At 34.2% G+C, this 21,052-nt stretch overlaps 2 pseudogenes; both read left to right on the top strand.

Annotated features, from left to right (window-relative positions):
- The first annotated feature begins 2,399 nt into the window (after window positions 1-2,399).
- Window positions 2,400-4,374, top strand: LOC149154623 (folate synthesis bifunctional protein, mitochondrial pseudogene; annotated as a pseudogene).
- A 6,852-nt stretch (window positions 4,375-11,226) lies between these two features.
- On the top strand, window positions 11,227-13,546 carry LOC149154622 (transcription factor MYB17 pseudogene; annotated as a pseudogene).
- Window positions 13,547-21,052: the final 7,506 nt, after the last annotated feature.

Here is a 21,052-nt window from a genome sequence, read left to right as displayed (position 1 = left end):
TAAACTATAGATATGTTGTGGGGAAATGCATTGTGATTATCATCATCTAATATTCATAACTAATCAAAGGGATATACACGCCATATTTATGCAGTTTACTCCACTTATAGATATAAGACTCAAAGTGGAGCAAACTGCATGATGTTTCTTGAATGGGAAAGTTCAATGATCAGTCATATTTGCATGCTTGGAGGCATATTGTGAGGGAATTTTTGGATTTTCAATGTGTTTGAAACTATGGATTTCTAAACATAATTTAATTTATTTCAAAAATCCACATGTTAAACTCTAAAAGGTTAATATGATGAACTGTGGAAATCTACATCCTCAAATATTTGAAATTGTTGCTCATAAGCAGATAAACATTTTGTTTGCAAAGCACTAAGCATTACTTTTAAACTATAGATATGTTGTGGGAAATGCATTGCTATTATCATCATCTATTGTTCATAACTAATCATAGGGATATACACGCAATATGTATGCAGTTTTCTCCACTTATAGATATAAGACTCAAAGTGGAGCAAACTACATACATATGGCCTGTATATCCCTCTGATTAGTTATGAATAGTAGATGATGATAATAGCAATGCATTGCCCCGCAACATATCTATAGTTTATGGAAGGATATTACCTAGGAGATGCTCCTAGATAATGCATTCTCTTGCTCACGAGTCATTGTTAAATATTTTCTCCAATTTTGGTATTGGTTTTGTAGGTTCTTAAATTTTCTGATGAGGTAGGTGGTGAAACATTCGATCCATCACTTTTTGGTTATGCATATGGAGTTGTAGAGGAGCACATTGTTGATGATGATGCATTGTGATCAAAGGAGGTAAGTGTTCAAGATCCAACCCTCATCTACAAATTCTGACTATAGACACGTTAATGATTCTTGCAAAGAGAAGAGAGATCTATGTAATCTCTTCTCTCTGTTTACAATAGCAGAAGAAGAGAGACTCGTCAAGGAGGCAGGGGAAGCCCTATATTGGATTTCACACCATAATAAAGACAATGGTCAACAAATGATGAACGCTAGGCTAGGGCACAATCATTCAAATTTGATTGAGTGGTAGCCTTAATGCTTTGTGTGGTTTTGGTGTTGCTTAGAAAGTCACGATATATGAAGGCAATTAAGCAATCAAGAAAACTAGTGATAGAATCTGCTTCGACCAGCATATCATCATAATTACTTGTCAATGGAAAGCGCTTATCTCAAGCAATGAAACTGGGTTCACTTCATCTTCCACGGAACCACTCATTTGCTTTAGAGGAGATAGAAGAAGCAACAAACAACTTTGATGTGTTCTTATGGGTGAAGGCTCCAAGATTTGTTAGAGTTTCAATTGAATATTATGAATTTTGGTCACAAAATCGCCTTGTTTTCTTTAGAGTATCAGTTTTTTGCAACCTCTATCCTTATATCTTGCAAGTTCTTTCAACAAGTAAAGTTGCAAAAATTTTGAGCAATACAAAGAACAGAAAACAAGGAATGTCAAGTGCCCGAGGAAAGCATAATTTTTGGAGAAAGGAAAGATATTTAATACAGAGATTCATATTGATAGATTAAATTATGGATATTGGGGGCACAGTGGATGCAATGGGTTTGGCATCTAAAGCTATGGAAACTTGCAATGAAACTGGGTTCACTTCGTCTTCCACAGTACCACCCATTTGCTTTAGAGGAGATAGAAGAAGCAACAAACAACTTTGATGTGTTCTTATGGGTGAAGGCTCCAAGATTTGTTAGAGTTTCAATTGAATATTATGAATTTTGATCACAAAATCGTCTTGTTTTCTTCATAGTATTAGTTTTTGACAACCTCTATCCTTATATCTTGTAAGTTATTTCAACAAGTAAAGTTGTCAAAATTCTGAGCAATACAAAGAACAGAAAACAAGGAATATCAAGTGCCCGAGGAAAGCATATTTTTTGGAGAAAGGAAATATTTTTAATACAGAGATTCAGATTGATAGATTAAATTATGGATATTGGGGGCACGGTGGATGCAATGGGTTTGGCATCTAAAGCTATGGAAACTTGCAATGAAACTGGGTTCACTTCATCTTCCATAGTACCACTCATTTGATTTAGAGGAGATAAAAGAAGCAACAAACAACTTTGATGTGTTCTTATGGGTGAAGGCTCCAAGATTTGTAAGAGCTTCAATTGAATATTATTAATTTTGGTCACAAAATCATCTTGTTTTCTTCAGAGTATCAGTTTTTGGCAACCTCTGTCCTTATATCTTGCAAGTTATTTCAACAAGTAAAGTTGCCAAAATTCTTAGCAATACAAATAACAGAAAACAAGGAAGGTCAAGTGCCCGAGGAAAGCATAAATTTTAGAGAAAGGAAATATTTTTAATACAGAAATTCAGATTGATAGATTAAATTATGGATATTGGGGGCGCAGTGGATGCAATGGGTTTGGCATCTAAAACTATGGAAACTTGGGTGTTTTTTTAAGAAGCTGAAAGTAGATGCTAATGCACAACCTTTGTGGGTTGAAAGTGGACCATTATTCCCATCATCTTCAAGCATAGATAATTCAGATGAAGACTCGCTTCTTTTATAGAGGATTTAGACTTGGGTTTGGAGGAATCAGTTTGTGGGGTTCCCAAAATGTTGGTAAGTCTTCTCCCTCATAATAAATTCATTTTTTTGATTAATTTCCCTTCCATGTGATTTTATTTGTTGGGCATTTGTATATTTTGTATAAGATAGCAACCACTTCCAAGTTTCATTAATGACCAGACAGTAATATCAAGATAAATTTCAAAATTAGAATCTAAGTAATAGAGCCTCTTCCACATGCAGACTTATATCAAATTCATTATCTATGCTAGAGCCTCTTGCAGTAGGGGTGCACACATACTCTTTCTGTATGTATGTAAACGCTAGACATTAGCACTTAATTTCACCTACACATTAGGTAGTTGGTCTAAGATAATGCAAATGAGCAAATAAACCATTTTCATGAATCCTTCATTGAAACAGTTATCTCTGGATCTATCTTTTGCAGCTTTGGGGTGAGTTTCTTCTTCTTGGGATTCCTTTGCATACTCCTCGGCCTCTAAATCTTGCATTGAAGTTCACTCCCCGGTGGAGGTAGTGGTCATTGCTTTGGGCAGCAATGCTGGCAACAGAGTTGAAAATTTCAATAGAGCTTTAAGCATGATGGCAAAAGTTGGTGTCTGTATTACAAGGAATGCAAACTTATACAAGACCACACCTACATATGTAACTGATCAACCTTGCTTCCTTAACTATGCAATAAGGGAAATCACAAAACTTGGTCTGCATGCTTTGTTGATAGTTCTGAAATAAATTGAAAAGGGATTAGGCCGGACTGAGGGCATAAGGTATGGGCCTTGACCTATTGATTTGGAAATTTTATTCTATGGCAAGCTCAAGATTTCATTGGATACCCCATCAGAATTTGTGGGAGCGACCCTTTGTTCTTGCTTTGCTTGTAGACCTTCTTGGATTGGTAGCTCACAACAACATTGTTATCTATTGGCACACCTTGTTGGGAAGAAATGGCAGCATATTTGAGGCATGGGAGAAACTTGGAGGGGAATACCTTATGGGACGAGAGGGAATGAAGAGAGATTTTCCCATTGGAAATGAGTTATTGGATTGGTCGAGAAAAACTCATGTCATGGGTGTTTTAAATTTAACACCAGATAGTTTTAGTGATGGAGGACGGTACACATCTATAGAGAATGCATTTGATCAGGTTAGACGGATAATATCTGAAGGAGCGGATATGATTTACATTGGATCATAGTCAACTAAGCCAACAGCATCAAGCATTTCAACAGAGGAGGAACTGTCTTGGATTTTTCCAGTTTTAGAAGCAGTGGTGCACATTCCTGAAGTTGAAGGTAAAATCCTATTAGTAGATACTTTCGATGCTAAAGTTGCATCTGAGGCAGTAAGAAATGGAGCTCATGTTGTGAACAATATATATGGAGGTCGTTTGGATCCCAACATGTTTTCTATAGTTGCAGATCTTGATGTCCCTTATATCTTAATGCATATGAGGGGGGAACCGTCAACAATACAAAATGATGAAAATACAACCTATGGGGATGTATGTAAAGAAGTTGCTAATGAGTTATGGTTACATATAAAGAATGCAAAATCGCTTGGTATACCTGCATGGAGAATTATAACAGACCCTGGTATTGGTTTCTCTAAGATGCTTGAGCAGAACTTGGAACTTCTTAGGGGTCTATCAGTTGTTCGACAAGGACTTGTAGCCAACAATGTGGCTGCTTCTCATGGGCCTATTTTAATTAGAACCTCCCGAAAAAGTTTTTTGGGGAAAAATATTACTACTCCCTACATTGGCAAGGAGAGCTAGCATATCTGTCCTCAATCCAATTTCAAGAGGCTCTACATCTTTTTTGAAAACGCCAACCTTGATTGAACTCTAAACTGCTAGTCCTGATCCAAAACCTATGAATTTACCCAATTGCTTTAAAGTTGCATGACATTTTCATTCCATGAAAGGATATTCCCATCAATCTTATGGCATCTCAAATGCTTCTACCAGCATGTTTGACCATCCAGCAAGTTGTCTCCAAAGATAAACCCTTTCCAAAGATAAAAACATTCAAGTCTCTGTTGGTTATAGTCTTGAAATTGTCATAGTTCTGATTTAATTTTGAGTTTGAAATTGATGTCGTTGTGTCTCATATCACCATCTATTGCACATGATTAATTTTTAATCTGTTCTAAAGAGGCATTTGCAATATTGAGTTGTTTTATCATTTCAGGATCAATGAATGCCTGAAAATGTTTATTGAAATTGTCATGTGCTATCATTTCCTTAAAGAACAACTTTTGAACTTGTCAGTACTGCTTGTCTAGAAGTGCTGAATGAGGAAAGAATTTGGCACAATCCTAGTGCCTTTGCACAGCAATATCTTTTAATTTGACATACCTTGGCACGTTTCTAGATATGTTCCAAACTAGATTTTCTTTTGTTTAAGATTTGGTCTTTGGATATTTTGTACTTGCCATTCGTAGTTATTGAATTACTCATATCCTAAGTATTCAAGAGCAACTAGATAGCACTTGAATGGAAAGATTCAATTAACTAGTCATAGTTGCATGTTTCGAGGAAAATTCAAAGGATATTTGGGGTTTCTAATTCATTTGAAATTGTGCATTTCTAAATATATTAATATTTGGAATTATTTTTGGCACTTGCCATTCTTAGTTTTTGAACTTGTCATATCCTAAAAATTTAAGAGCGACTAGATACTGCTCATAGTTTTAAAAACTGGAATTGGGTTTTGAAACTGTCACCTATCTAACCAGGATTTGAACTGAAACCTGAAGGGTTTTTCTATCGGTTTGTTATTTGGACCTATCTGATCGACCGGTTTGGCCATTTCTAGTTTAGACTAAACATTTTTTAAAACTATGATACTGCTTGAATAGGAAAGTTCAGTGATCATTCATATTTGCATGCTTGGAGGCATATTGTGAGGGAATTTTTGGATTTTCAATGTGTCTAAAACTATGGATTTCTAAACATATTTCAATTTATTTCAAAACTCCACATGTTAAACTCTAAAAGGTTAATATGATGAACTATGGAAATCTGCATTCTCAAATATTTGAAATTGTTGCTCATAAGAAGATAAACAATTTTATTTCAAAGCACTAAGCATTAATTTTAAACTTTAGATATGTTGTGGGGCAATGCATTGCTATTATCATCATCTACTGTTCATAACTAATCAGAGTGATATACACACCATATGTATGCAGTTTGCTCCACTTATAGATATAAGACTCAAAGTGGAGCAAACTGCACGCATATGGCGTGTATATTCTAATTAGTTATGAACATTAGATGATGATAATATCAATGCATTGCCCCACAACATATCTATAGTTTATGGAAGGATATTACCTAGGAGATGCTCCTAGATAATGCATTCTCTTGCTCACGAGTCATTGTTAAATATTTTCTCCAATTTTGGTATTGGTTTTGTAGGTCCTTAAATTTTCTGATTTGGTAGGCCGTGAAACATTCGATCCATCATTTTTTGGGTATGCATATGGAGTTATAGAGGATCACATTGTTGATGATAATGCATTGTGATCAAAGGAGGTAAGCGTTCAAGATCCAAGCCTCATCTACAAATTCTGACTATATACACGTTAATGATTCTTGCAAAGAGAAGAGAGATCTATGTAATCTCTTCTCTCTGTTTTTAATAGCAGAAGAAGAGAGACTCATCAAGAAGGCATGGGAAGCCCTATATTGGATTTCACACCATAATAAAGACAACGGTCAACAAATGATTAACACTAGGCTAGGGAACAATCATTCAAATTTGCTTGAGTGGTAGCCTTAATGTTTTGTGTGGTTTGGTGTTGCTTAGAAAGTCACGATATAAAAGCAAGTAATCAATCAAGAAAACTAGTGACAGAATCTGCTTCGACTAGCATATCATCATAATTACTTGTCAATGGAAAGCGTGTATCTCAAACAATGAAACTGGGTTCACTGTGTCTTCCACAGTACCACTCATTTGCTTTAGAGGAGATAGAAGAAGCAAAAAACAACTTTGATGTGTTCTTATTGGTGAAGGCTCCAAGATTTGTTGGAGTTTCAATTGAATATTATGAATTTTGGTCACAAAATCGTCTTGTTTTCTTTAGAGTATCATTTTTTGGCAACCTCTATCCTTATATCTTGCAAGTTATTTCAACAAGTAAAGTTGTCAAAATTCTGAGCAATACAAAGAATAGAAAACAAGGAATGTCAAGTGCCAGAGGAAAGCATAATTTTTGGAGAAAGGAAAGATTTTTAATACAAAGATTCATATTGTTAAATTAAATTATGGATATTGGGGGAGCAGTGGATGCAATGGGTTTGGCATCTAAAGCTATGGAAACTTGCAATGAAACTGGGTTCACTTCGTCTTCCATAGTACCACTCATTTGCTTTAGAGGAGATATAAGAAGCAACAAACAACTCTGATGTGTTCTTATGGGTGAAGGCTCCAAGATTTGTTAGAGTTTCAATTGAATATTATGAATTTTGGTCACAAGATCATCTTGTTTTCTTCAAAATACCATTTTTTGGCAACCTCTGTCCTTATATCTTACAAGTTATTTCAACAAGTAAAGTTGCCAAAATTCTGAGCAATACAGAGAACAGAAAACAAGGAATGTCAAGTGCCTGAGGAAAGCATAATTTTTGGAGAAAGGAAATATTTTTAATACAGAGATTCAGTTTGACAGATTAAATTATGGATATTGGGAGCGTAGTGGATGAAATGGGTTTTTCATCTAAAGCTATGGAAACTTGGGTGTTTTTTTAACAAGCTGACAATAGATGCTAACGCACAACCTTTGTGGGTTGAAAGTGGACCATTATTCCCATCATCTTCAAGCATAGATAATTCAGATGAAGACTCAAATAGAAATGTGCGTTGAGATCTGGAATTCCATCAGCAAATGGCACGTTATTGTACTTTGCAACATAGGATGGATCACTTTTAGAGCTCTCATAATTGCATCATCTTAAGTGGATAAACCATGGTCGACATCATGGTGATGTTGCAGGTATTGCTAATGTTGGGACCTTGCGATCATAGGTAACATGCATTGTGAGTACAATTGGAGAGTTGTATGAATTTGACATGAAGTCAAGGCCATCATGGAAGAAACATGTTTAGGGTAAATCATGAACAAAAAGTATTTCTATGGTACCATCTAGATGTTGTACTTTGCATACTTTGGTTGGAGAAAGTTCAGGGTCACTTTTCTCCTTAGCAAGGACGGTCTGTTGTTAGAGAGACAGTTATTCCAAAGCAAGTGGAAGTGGTTTATGCATATGACACCTAATGATGTTTCTTTTAATGTGTTGGGGCCTACTTTTATAAATGAAACATTTGGTGCAAAGACATTCTCAATACTTTTGACCACCAAAACAGGGTCAACATATGAGTACCAACTTACAAAATTATCAAGCGCAACAAGGGGAGAAAGATATTGGAGAAATGGATAAATCATGGATATCCGTAAGATGATAAAGTTGCAAGATCTATTCCCAAAGTGCTACTTCAAGCTAGAAGGACCTTATTTTTGTTTTGGAGATGGTCAACTAGGGGAGCTTCATTTGTCAGGTATTTTTGGGGAATATGTTAGTCTGTATATGCATAACATGCTTCGAAAAAAAGCATTAGCTAGCTATGAATGGTCGATAATTGATGCACCTAAAAGTGAAGAAGGGAATGCAGGTTATTGCACAGAAGCTCATGGACCCTCAAACTGTATTGAAGGAGTGAGGGATGCACTAGATCAAGATTATGCCACTGATTCTGGTAGTTTATCAAAAATAAGAAGAAGAAGAGGACATAATTATCAGAACTCTAGTATTGGTCACAAAACACAAAATCATGATTTACAGTCTGAAATCAATGCAACATTCCTAACAATTAACAATATTGGCACTCTTTTCTGCATTCATGCAATGCAGCCAAAATATGGATGTGAAGGAAACGTTGACATTTATTCTGAATTTGTTGTTCCACTGGATTTTTCCAAATGTGTGATTTTCTTTTTGAGTAATGGATTGATGGAAAGCTTGAGTTTATGGTGCATACATATGGCGTGTATATCCCTCTGATTAGTTATGAACAGTAGATGATGATAATAGCAATGCATTTCCCCACAACATATCTATAGTTTATGGAAGGATATTACCTAGGAGATGCTCCTAGATAATGCATTCTCTTTCTCACGAGTCATTGTTAAATATTTTCTCCAATTTTGGGATTGGTTTTGTAGGTTCTTAAATTTTCTGATATGGTAGGTGGTGAAACATTCGATCCATCATTTTTTGGGTATGCATATGGAGTTGTAGAGGAGCACATTGTTGATGATGATGCATTATGATTAAAGGAGGTAAGTGTTCAAGAGTGGTTGGTAAAACTGGTTATGTTGTCTCCTAGGTATTGCATTCTCTTACCCTGCAGTGAGTATCTCTCCAATTTCTGGATTGATTTTGTAGGTTCTTACACTTGCTAATATGGAATGGGGTGAAACATTTGATCCATCATTCCTTGGATATGCAGGTGAGGTTGAAGAGGAGCACATTGTTGATTGATGTCATTTTGATCAATAGAGCACACAGTTCCAGAGCAGTAAAACTGGTTAATGTTGTAATTTTGTTATGGAAAGAACAATTATCTTCTTGGGTTGTGCATCATTACTGGTGTTGTGCTAAAAAGAGATTTTAAAAATAGTGATGACTATATTCAATCAGGTAGTTTGGAATTGCCAATGGTCACATGTGTGATAAATTAGGTTTCCATAATATTATGAGGTGTGCTAATTATTACATGCTAGATGAAATGGAATGCTCTATGCACGACGCCTTTATCCACTGTGATAAGGACAATGGAATCTAACATAGGAATCTGAGCTTTTATAGAGTTTTTCTTTATTGGCTTGATTAAATTATTATCTTCTTAAATATTGATTTCTTCCTTTATCTACAATTCCATTATTTAGCTGATATGCTTGCTTTCTTGATAGATAATCGCTGGTGGTGGTGTTGTTGAAGCAACTTATCAGTGCATAGAGAACTTGGTAACCATATAGGTTCTAGGGGAATCTCTTTTGATCACACCAAGTTGAGTGCGTAGTCCTTGACTCTGAATGGTACTTTTGCAATTTTTTAGTTTTTTGATTCACAATCTCAATTTTGTTCAATATCTGTCTGCCTCTATTTTGTTTGTGGAATACAGATTTTTGTTGGGAATGATGTTTTCTTGACAGGTTGCTGGTGGTTCTGTTAAAGTAACTTTATCGCTATACTTGGGGAACTTGGCAACCACTTTAGATTCTAGGGAATCACTTGCTATTATAGAGTTTGAAGAATCTTTTTTGATCATTTCAAAGGTGTGTGCATAACTACTTATTCTTTAGAGTATTGGAATGTAGATTCTTGATGTGAATGTTGCAAAAGATGCATTTATTAATTCTTATTTTCAATGACCATTTACATTTATGCTTTACGAGGTTTCTTTTGCAAGTTCTCTCACTCTTAATGATAAATAAAATCTATCATAACATAACATAATTTCATATCAACTTTAAAAATAAATAAGGCAATTAGAAGTACAAAGAAAGTGTGAATAAAATATTTAAACCTTATATTTTTCCAAAATATTTCAACATTAGATTTAAATCAACTATATTTGAAGATCTATGTTAACTAATTCATAATAATAATAAAATTCAATTTCTGCTATCAATAAAATATTTTAATATGCATGATGAAGTAATATTGAGATATACTTAAAAATATATTAATAACAAAAATTATGAAAGATGCATGATTAAGTAATATTGAAATATATTAATAATAAAAAAATGAAAAAAAATTAATAATAATAATAATTAGCCATATTTTTTTTAAATTGTTAAAATTTTAATAATTTTATATAATTTATATTAAATTTTAGTAATTTTTAATGTAAAATAATTTTAGAGTAGCCAACTTAATTATAACAGAGTCATCTAAACGTTTTCAATTTTAAATTGAAATGGCTCACAACCATTTTTGCGACTATTATGAAATTCTAAAATCGAAATCCATCTGGATGAAATGGGCGAAGAGACGAAACGCCATACATCAGTCGGTGCAAACTCTGACTGTATTAACGGTCCATTAAACCAAAAAAAAGACCTACATAAATAATATTTGCGCCATGGAGGAGAATTTGACCAACTGGTTAGACTAACGATCATTGAGCCATTCGATAACAGCATGACAGCCACATGGAAAAGACGTATAAAGGGTTACTGGGCCCTGTAATCGTAAGCGCCACACCGACAGGGAAAAGATTTATAGAAGTGACCAGAATTCAATTATTGGAAGAAGCTGGAACGGGAGAGGCCTAGAATATGGCTCCAAAAGTTCCAACCGGACTCATTATTAATAATTTGCACCTTATCTTAAAAACCTATGCCTGTAGTATAACGATGGCCTTGCATTTGAATTGCTTTACATTGATGGCCATTTATTAGTATTGTTGGCCCACTTCTCCTACTGCAATCCCTAAGCAATCTCCATCTCCATCCATTATATAAATATTGGCAGTGGGGATCACTAAGCTAGGCGTATTATATAACAAAAAGTCCACAATATGGGTAGAGATTAGCTCTGAGAGTCCACAACATGCGTAGAGGTTCCTGTTTTGAAGAAACAGGCTTAAAGAAGGGCCCCTGGACTCCTGGGGAGGACCAAATTATCCTCAATTATATTAGCCGGAATGGACCTGGGAGTAGGCGTACTGTTCCTAAGCTTGCTGGTATGTATATATCGTATTTATTTATATATACACACAGCTCATATCATATCATCTATATATCTTATATTGTTCTCTTCATTAACAAGTGTACTTAAATGTCTGTGACAACCTGTGAATACATGTTCTTTATATATAAACTATGGGTGCAAAGCACAGTACTAGCTTGACCTGGGGATCTGCACTCAGTGCTGCCCAGTCTCATGTTACCAGATCGACTCCTTGGCAACTGCGTGTGAGCTGGTCTGATATTTATACGTGAATCAATTTTGTATTATATCTGCTTATGAGTGAGGGTTGGTGTAATTAGGTTGATAAGTGGGTGATGGTGGGTGTAATTAGGTTAATAATTTTATTTATTTTAGAATATTTTTTATAATTTTAATTTAATTATTAATAATTATTATGTGGAGAGTAGAGATTTAATATTTATGAGATATGTAGAAATATTCAAAGTAGTATTTAGATATCAATTATTAAGATTTATGTCAATTTAATTATGTTTTTTTAATTAATGTATTTTAAATTAATTAATTTAATAAAATGTCATATCAATATGTGTCATATTTGTATATGGTATTGATAATTATGGTATTGTAACATAAGAATCTTTATGATTAAGGATGTGAAATGTATAACGGAGTAAGTTTTTTGATGATTTTATTTTTAGAGGTGACATGATTTTATTTGAATAATAGTGATGAGTCAATATACATTTATTTTTATTTTTATAAATGCAAAGTGGAAACTCTACATAACAAATGATCTTTTTACAGTTATTCAGATTGACACATAATATTAAAAGGGGAAACCAGTTCAGCTATAACTTTCACTCCTGCCATATATCTTTAGGTTTTGAACCATTAATCTAACTTTTAGGAAAAAAAAAAACACAGCTTTAACCGTACTTCTTATCCATTTCTACATTTACCAATAACAAATGATAACATAAATTTCCTATTTAATTTTCTATTTTCCTTAAAAAACAGTTTTAAAGCCTACTTCTTATCCATTTCTACATTTACCAATAACAAATGATAACATAAATTTCCTATTTAATTTTCCATTTTAAATCTGATTATCCATATATGTAAGGTTTCAAACGACCCTAGGTTCGAACCTCAATTCTGAACAGAATTGAAACTTTAAAATTAAGTTTGAAATCTCTAGACTCATGATTGATCCAGGAACTATTTGTGCGTATATACATGCAGGGCTTCGTCGGTGTGGGAAGAGCTGTCGCTTGCGTTGGACAAATTATCTGAGACCCGATATAAGGCGAGGCCCATTTACACAGGAAGAAGAGCGGACTGTTATCATGCTGCATGTAATTTTAGGAAGCAGGTAAAGAAACGCTCTTAGATCAAGAATTTTTGGAAAACCCATGTAAAGAAGCGTTTGTTGAAGATGAGATTCAATCCCTCGACCCATGCACCCAGATCGGAAGAAGCCAATATCAGTGCCCGGCTGAGGCATAAGATGCAGTAGGAAAATGCAAGACTTGAAGCAGAAGCTCGGCTCTCCAGAGAAACACAAGTCATGTCCTCTTCAACTGTTAGTTACCAAACCAATAGTACTGTTCAAGAAATGATGGTGTCTAGCGTTAAAGCACCTGCTGATTATTTCTTAAAGATATGGAATTCACATGCAGGGGAGGCCTTCAGAAGGGAGTCTAGTAACAGTCGAGTAGTAAAAGTTCTAACAATTCATGTGATGTATTTCAACCCATGTGGGCAAGAGACAATCATGTTTTCTCCACTGAAATTCCAAAGAGTAATATCCCCATAACCTCGAGTCCTGTTTCTTCTTTGTGCACTGCTTCTACCCATCATAGTTTTCATCAGTTCTTGAATCCAATTGATAAAGCTAAGGACAATGATTCCCAAGTGTGTAATTCTGAATCAGCTGATTCGTTTAGGGACTGCCTCAACTGCACCTATGTACATGAGACAGACAGAACATATAAATGCCCCTGAGGACTCCTGTAGCTCTGAGAAATTAGGCCCTTCAGGTGGCTATTGCACAGATTTCTCGGAGATTTTTCTAGATTTCCCTGGTATCGAAAACAATAACCATATGATTGGCGGCATGATTGCAGAGTCAAGTTCTCAGGAGCACTCTGCTTGGCCATGGCCTGAATTACACTTGGAAGATGACAGCGGTCACTGTTGCAATGTATTGGTCACCTAAGCTCATGCATCTGCGTATGGTAGATTCTTCATGAAGAATTATGAGCCTGCTGTTTGTCAAAATAGTGGCTGCCATCACTGCAATAAATAACATATTAACCAGACCATCAACGTTATGATGAAAAAAGATGAAGCAATAAAATCTATCGATTCTCATTCATTAATTTCAGTAATGTTCGACATGATGTAATGTGCCATCTTCTTTTCTCCCGAAACTCTATACATCAATAGAAAATATTCAACTTATTTTTCGGCCTAACCTTCTAGCTTATTTCTGAGAATTCTGAAATGGGTATTGATGTATAAATTTATTGTCAGATTTTGATTATGAAGTTGTTGATGTTGCACTTTTGTTATATTGATGTTTACACAAAATAATATATAACTTTTTGTTAGATTGATGTTTACACATAATGATATATCACTTTATATAAATAAAGCAAACGAGTAATGGATCTCTGGACCTAAAGGAAGGTTGATGCCAAAATTTAGGGAAAGAAAAATCACTGGCATTTAGACACTTGTTTACCACTCCCCAACCGTTCGGGTACTTGAACCACTATTACTCATTCCTCCACGCTTTATATAAGTAGTATTATGCATTTATAAAGGCAGTAGTCTAACAAGATTGTTTTTTGGAAAGTCATAGAAATTCAGGTTATATTTTGAGAAAATTTGGCATGGATTTTTGTAAATCCAAGTTATAGTCCTTAAACTTTAAGATTTCAGGTGGTTTAAAAGTTTTTGATGGTGCTGAATCGTTTTCACCATAAAAACATGATTTAAACACTGTTTCTACAACATTTTTTGAAAGTTTTTTGTGGGACAATTCCTCAGAAAACTCCCTTATAAAATTGTTACCTAGAAAACTGGTTCTATATTGGAATTTCATATTTTTTAAATTAGGAATAGAATATTTTTCATCTAATAATAACTGAAAATAGATAATATAAAAAGTATGTGAATGATTTGCTATTGTATTATTTAATTTAATAATTTTTATTTAAAGATATAATTGTGGTAGTTTTATTTGGTTACATTGATTTGAATTTACCTTTTTAGTGAATTTGAATTAAGGTATTTGTGGTTTGAATTAAATTTTTCTAAAAATAATGGTGGGAATAAAATGAAATGAGTTTTCAAACTCAAATTTTGGCTGTTATTTATTTATTGAATTTAAATTTTTTGGGATAGTTTTGGGCAGCATAAATTCTCTACCAGGCAGAAATTTTAATGGCAGTTTAGAATGTTTAAATCAAGGAAATTTCCTCGAACCTGGATGTCATCGATGGGTTTGATCAGCAGTTAGCAGTTTGATGTCAGGGGACGACCTCAAACCTAATCTCCCCTATTTAAATTGTTGTTAGTGCCGTAGGTTGCCAGATTCTGTGATGCACCCTCCCCCATTAAGTGTGCGCCCTCTTGTAGACTTCATCATTTTGGAATCTGCCGATATTATGAAGAGATTAATTTGGAGTCATTTGAGATCTAAGGATTTGCTAAATTTTCTGCAATCGAAGTATAATTTTGGTTCATTTGAATTTTAATTTTCTGTGGTTTTAGTGTATATCTTTTCTTACCTTCAAAATCGCTGAATATCGACAAACAAAGGCAAAAACCCCTCAATTTTATTGAAGATAGCGATCTATCCAAAGCACTTATGCAATTCTTAAAAAAAAACCACAAGACTACAATGTCATTTATTCCAAAACTATCCATTTGCACTTATGCAATTTTTTTAAAAACCACAATATCATTTCTTCCAAAACTATTCCTTTCTTCCTTATTACATAAGTTGGTTTCTATTTAAGATAGAAAATCTTTTCAAATGGTTAGTTTTTTTAATTGGTTTTATATGATTTATGTGGTAGATACACATGAAGTTTTAGACATATATCAACCATATTTATTTTATATTAAAAGTATAGTATATAAAATCAGAGTGGATAATATTAAATATTATGGTCATATAAAGTAAAAAAAAATTATTAAAACTAGTGAATTTTCAAAGAAATTTTAATCTTTGATGTTTAAATTGTATTTTAATTTAAAAATAAATTTTAATTATTTAAATAATTTAATTATATAAATTTAATAATTTAAAATACTTATTTTTTCCAATATTTTACTGAACTTTAAACAAAATCAATTAAAAATTTCATTAAAAAAAAAAACCAAAAAGGGATTTGTTAAATTACTGTTAAAATACTCGTTTTTGTGGTCATGAGAGTGAGAAAGTGAAAATCTTAAAATAAATCAGTATTAAATTTTAAAATAAATTAGATGTGATTATTATATAAATTATTAATATATTTAAGGTATAATTTAGTTTATAAATGAAATAGATTTTTTCATCAAAATTCTGTAAAATAATTTTAAAGAAGAATGTGATTTTTTGTTGTTTAGAATGCATTTTTGAATGTATAAATGGATTTAGCAGAATAAAAAATCCCCTCGGACACTCCAATTTTGAAAATTAAACAATTTAATTTCAAGTATTTAAAAATATCTGCCCAATTTTGATTAAAATTAACGAGAAAGCATGTGGTGAAAAAGGTCATTTCGTCTATAAGTTAGACTAACTAGAAAGCATGTGGTAAAAAAGGTCATTTTGTCTATAAGTTAGACTAACCAGAAAGCATGTGGTGAAAAAGGTCATTTTGTCTATAAGTTAGACTAAGCATATATTTTATAAATAAATTTTAAACTAGCATTTGCACCAGATGTTGCAAAGGAAACGCTGTAAGTCGATAGCACATATGGAAGAAGAGCATAGATGAAAAAATATGTGATATGTTATGTGATCTAACTATATCCCAATTTGAGTGAAAAAAAATGTTAATGTTAAATGTAATACAATCAAACAATCTACTCAAAATTATGGATTTCAACATGTGTACCTCTGGGTTATGGGCATTGCAAGAGCATCGATATTTTGTTGCATTCACTAGTGTAAATTGTTTGGTGAGCTTAGCTTTACCATTCAGTTTCTATGAGAAGACAACTTCTTAGAGAAATTTCCTCCTCATCAAAAGTTGAAGCCTTTGTGTGTGCCTTCTTTATACTTTTCAGTGAAAAGGTCAAATTTGATGCCTCTGGTCTTGTTGCGTCATCCTGAGATCCAAACTTTATGGGATAAATCTCCATATTAAATAAAATTATGGTGTTTAAACACTCTAACATGGATGCTAAAAGTAAGACCATTACTAACCTTAAATCATTCACGTTCTATTTAGAGTTCTTCAAGGGAGACAAAACTTTCAAGAACTGCAAGAAAATCCACTTGTCTAGTGAACCCACAAAAGGAACTTTCTTCGGCGAGGTTGTAGTAGAAAGGTACTTAAACCTCCATCATGGACAAATGCAAAGACCCACAAGACTTGAGCTCCAACATTGACATCCTGGGACAGTCATGCACATCATGCACTATGAAATTCACCAGCTTTGGGCATCGTGGGACAGTCATGCACTATGAAATTCACAAGCTTTTGCCAGTTCACTGCCACTAATCCATTGTTTGAACACTGGTGTGCTAAGTGTGAGCGTGGTGTGAAGGAGGCATTGAGCCTTGTTCTGTTGTGAAGTTGTTGCGGTTTTTCCCTCTCCCAACTGTGGTCGAGTGGACCTGGCCATACCGTGAAAAGCATGCAACTGGTAGAGGTCGAGTAGTAAAGTGTTGGGGTGGAGAGTACAGTCCTAGAGAGCACAGTTCCGGAGGCGTATTAGTGTTGGAACATCGAGCTTGTATGCGTCCAGTGTGTCTAGTGTGGTGCAGATCATAGCGAGGAGGTCTATGTTTTCTATGTCATGAATCTTGCACATGCTCAGGCCTGGCGAAGTGTGGAGTAAAAGCCAGCTGTTGTGTGGAGTAAAAGTCGTGTGGCTTGGCGTAGCATGGTAGTTGAATTTTCTCAAAAGGCAATATAATTTTCTTTAAATCTGGTGAATGTTTTTTAAATGCTCTTTTTTTAAAGGGTTGCATGAAGAAAAAAGAAGAAGGGCCTATTCAAATAAAATAAATAAATTTAATACATTTACACAATGGCATTAAAGCTGTGAAAGAACCTGCGTGATAATATTTTGGAGACCTCTGAGTGGGATATTTTTAAGTGGGTTTATTAAAAAAGGTTCCTTGATATATGGGGAGATAATTATGTTATTCCTTAAAAAATATAATGCATTTGTTTATTGTGAATGCCTCATGGTTTAAAGTGAGAATATGAAGGCATGAGTGTTATTCAGGCTACTAGCCTTATGTTATGAACCTAAGTTTGTTATTATGGGATATTTTTAAGTGGGTTTATTAAAAAAGTTCCTTGATATATGGGGAGATAATTATGTTATTTCTTAAAAAATATAATGGATTTGTTTATTGTGAATGCCTCATGGTTTAAAGTGAGAATATGAAGGCATGAGTGTTATTCAAGCTACTAGCGTTATGTTATGAAGATAAGTTTGTTATTATGGTTGTTCAGTATGCTGACAAAGGTATAGAGGGTTTAGGTTTGCATAGTGTGATTCGTGTAGCCGTTGGTGATGCTTGGTAATTGATGCCAACTAGCCGTCGGTGATGCTTGGTATTTGATGCCAACTATTTCTTTGGAAACTGTGTTTGGTATGAATTGAAGTGTGAAGTGTGTTGAGGAGTCAGAGTTTGTTGTTTGTTGCATATTTGGTTCTGTGATAGAGTGATGGGTCAGCAAAGGAGACTCAAACAATCACGGAGAAAATTGAAATATAACTATTCAGAGATTCTGAACTATAGTTGATTCATAGACCATATTATCAATCTATCTGAGATATATAAATTGTTGTCAATATATTATTCTCATATTCTGAGACAATCTGAGAGATACCTACAATCAAAATAAGATAGATTGTTGCCAATCTCTTGTTCTCATATTCTCATTACTATAAATGTTTGCTTTTTTTTTTTTTGCATATGCTTGATTGTCTAAATGTTTTGACTTACCTTCATGTTGTAGAGATGAAAATAGTTATTTTTTTTAGCACTTCACAAGAAATGGATTTTTTTAATATTTATCACAGTTGTAAGTAATTTTCTTCCTGCTTTTTCTTATATTAATTTTGCATCTTTGACATTTCATTTCAATTCATGCATTATGGACCTATTTTCAAATATTTTGCAATAAAATACTTTATTGCATTTTAATGCACAACTTAATCCCGAACCTTAGTGGGGTAAATTAAATTCCTCTAAAAGATGATATCGAAAATAGAGCTGCAAATATTTTCCTCCACAACATAAAGCTTCTTATCATTAGAGGATTTTCCAAACCCTAATTATAAACCAGGGATGGCATATGACTATTACGGACTGTGATCTTAGCAAAATTAAAAGCGGAGGATAATGAAAATATCTGTATCGGTAATTACATGGGATGAAATCGCCTTTATTTATATTCTTCAAAGCAAACACTATCCGTACTGGTAATTACATGGGATGAAATCACATTTCTTTATATTCTTCAAAGCAAACACCCCAATTGCATCCTCACCATCATTCCTAGTTGCAGGGATTATAATTCACCTTTATCGATAATAAACTTATAAAGAAATATTTTTGAATACGGAGGAAAAATGTGAAACCATCAAATTTTCATTAATGAAACATTTTCGGATTTGTAAGTCACGGCTACAAACACAATACCGAGTTGATGGAGTCGTTTATAATAATTTGCATCCATCAATCATTTCCTGAAATATACTCCTTGCCAGTCTCATTTAAGGAGAAATTATGGGGAGCTACAATTGCAGTGTTTGCATGGAAGAATATAGAGAAAGGTGAACCTTACACCTCCAAACCGTGGTCAAATTTTCATTAATGGAACATTTTCGGATTTGTAAGTCATGGCTGCAAGCACAATATCGAGTTGATGGAGTCTTTTGTAATAATTTTCATTTGTCGATCATTTCCTGAAATATAATCATTGCCACTCTCATTTAAGGAGAAATTATGGGGAGCTATAGTTGCGGTGTTTGCATGGCAGAATATAGAGAAAGTCGAACCCTATATACTCATTGCCACTCTCATTTAAGGAGAAATGATGGGGAGTTATAGTTGCGGTGTTTACATGGCAGAATATAGAGAAAGGTGAACCCTGCACTTCCAAACTGTCACTTGTAGGCAAAAGTAGAACCAAGCAATATTAAAACTTTGAGTTGGTCCATTCTCAAAATGTTACAAGATGAAAAAAATTGTCACTTTATTCTAAAATGGTTGAATATGAAAAACACTCTTAAATTATCCATTTATACTAGTATTATATTTAATTCGGAGTCATTTGTAATAATTTGCATCTATCGATCATTTCATGAAATATACTCCTTGCCAGTATCGTTTAAGGAGAAATGATGGGGAGCTACAATTGCAGTGTTTGCATGGTAGAATATAGAGAAAGCTAAACCCTTCACCTCCAAACCATGGCCAAATTTTCATTAATGAAACATTTTCGGATTTGTAAGTAACGGCTGCAAACACAATACTGAGTTGATGGAGTTGTTTGTAATAATTTGCATTCGTCGATCATTTCCTGAAATATACTCATTAACACTCTCATTTAAGGAGAAATTATGGGGAGCCATCAACACTTTTCTTCCCAATGTCAACTCAACTTACAATGGTGGTAAAATTTCTTGGTGTTGTGGTATGGAATTCTTGAGAGAATCATTTTCTTCAAGTCTTTTGTTGTAGAGAGGTCTTTCTATCCTCCTTCCTCTGTAAACATTTAGGCCTATGGTATATGGCTTACTCCTCCCAGTGAGATGCCACAAGATGGCCTTTCTTTCTATAAAGTGAGCAAGCCATTGCATACCAACAACTAGCAATGTTATGGCCTCTCTTATTGCAGCAATGACAAAGGATGAATGTTTTGTTTGAGGAAGACCTCCTAGTCTCCTTTGATCTTCTTGTTGCTTTCTTAGAGTGCTAGTGTAGGTTAAGCCTATGAGTTTTTCTCATTGCTACCCACCTTCAATCTTCCACAAGAAGGCTAAGATGATAGTGGACTACTATCTTCATTTGTTGTTGCTACTTCTCCTAATGAATAGGCCAACACCAACATGTCTTTGGGTTTACAAAATGGTCTTGATGGTGATGGGCCTTTCCATTTTTCCATCAAAGTCTAGTCCATTATGCTTGGCCTCTGTGTAGCTATAATGGAGTTTAGAATTCCTTGACTTTCCTAATCCTTGTTCATCATAGCCCATTTTCTTTAGGATCTTGGAACTAATGCCTCTGGTATGCTTTTTCAAAGTCACCAATCTGCACTAGAGAAATGTCTATGGAAAGTGAGCTTAAAAAGGTGGTTTTAGTCATGGTGTTGGCTTTAGCAATGGCAACGAAGGTGGTATTGCTTCCTCGTAGTCTTGGACAGATGCTTGGAACCTTGCCAAGGCCTCCTCCTTCTCCACTAACTATTGTTGTAGTTGTACCATCATTTGAGTGAACCCACTTTCTTGCCAACTATCCATCTAGATGACCACC

This window comes from Pinus tabuliformis, chromosome 9 (genome assembly GCF_031772625.1).
Source record: "Pinus tabuliformis cultivar Carrire ecotype Pingquan chromosome 9, CPIR1, whole genome shotgun sequence".
In the NCBI taxonomy this organism is placed as follows: Eukaryota; Viridiplantae; Streptophyta; class Pinopsida; order Pinales; family Pinaceae; genus Pinus; species Pinus tabuliformis.
This window is presented reverse-complemented; position numbering and strand designations above follow the sequence as displayed.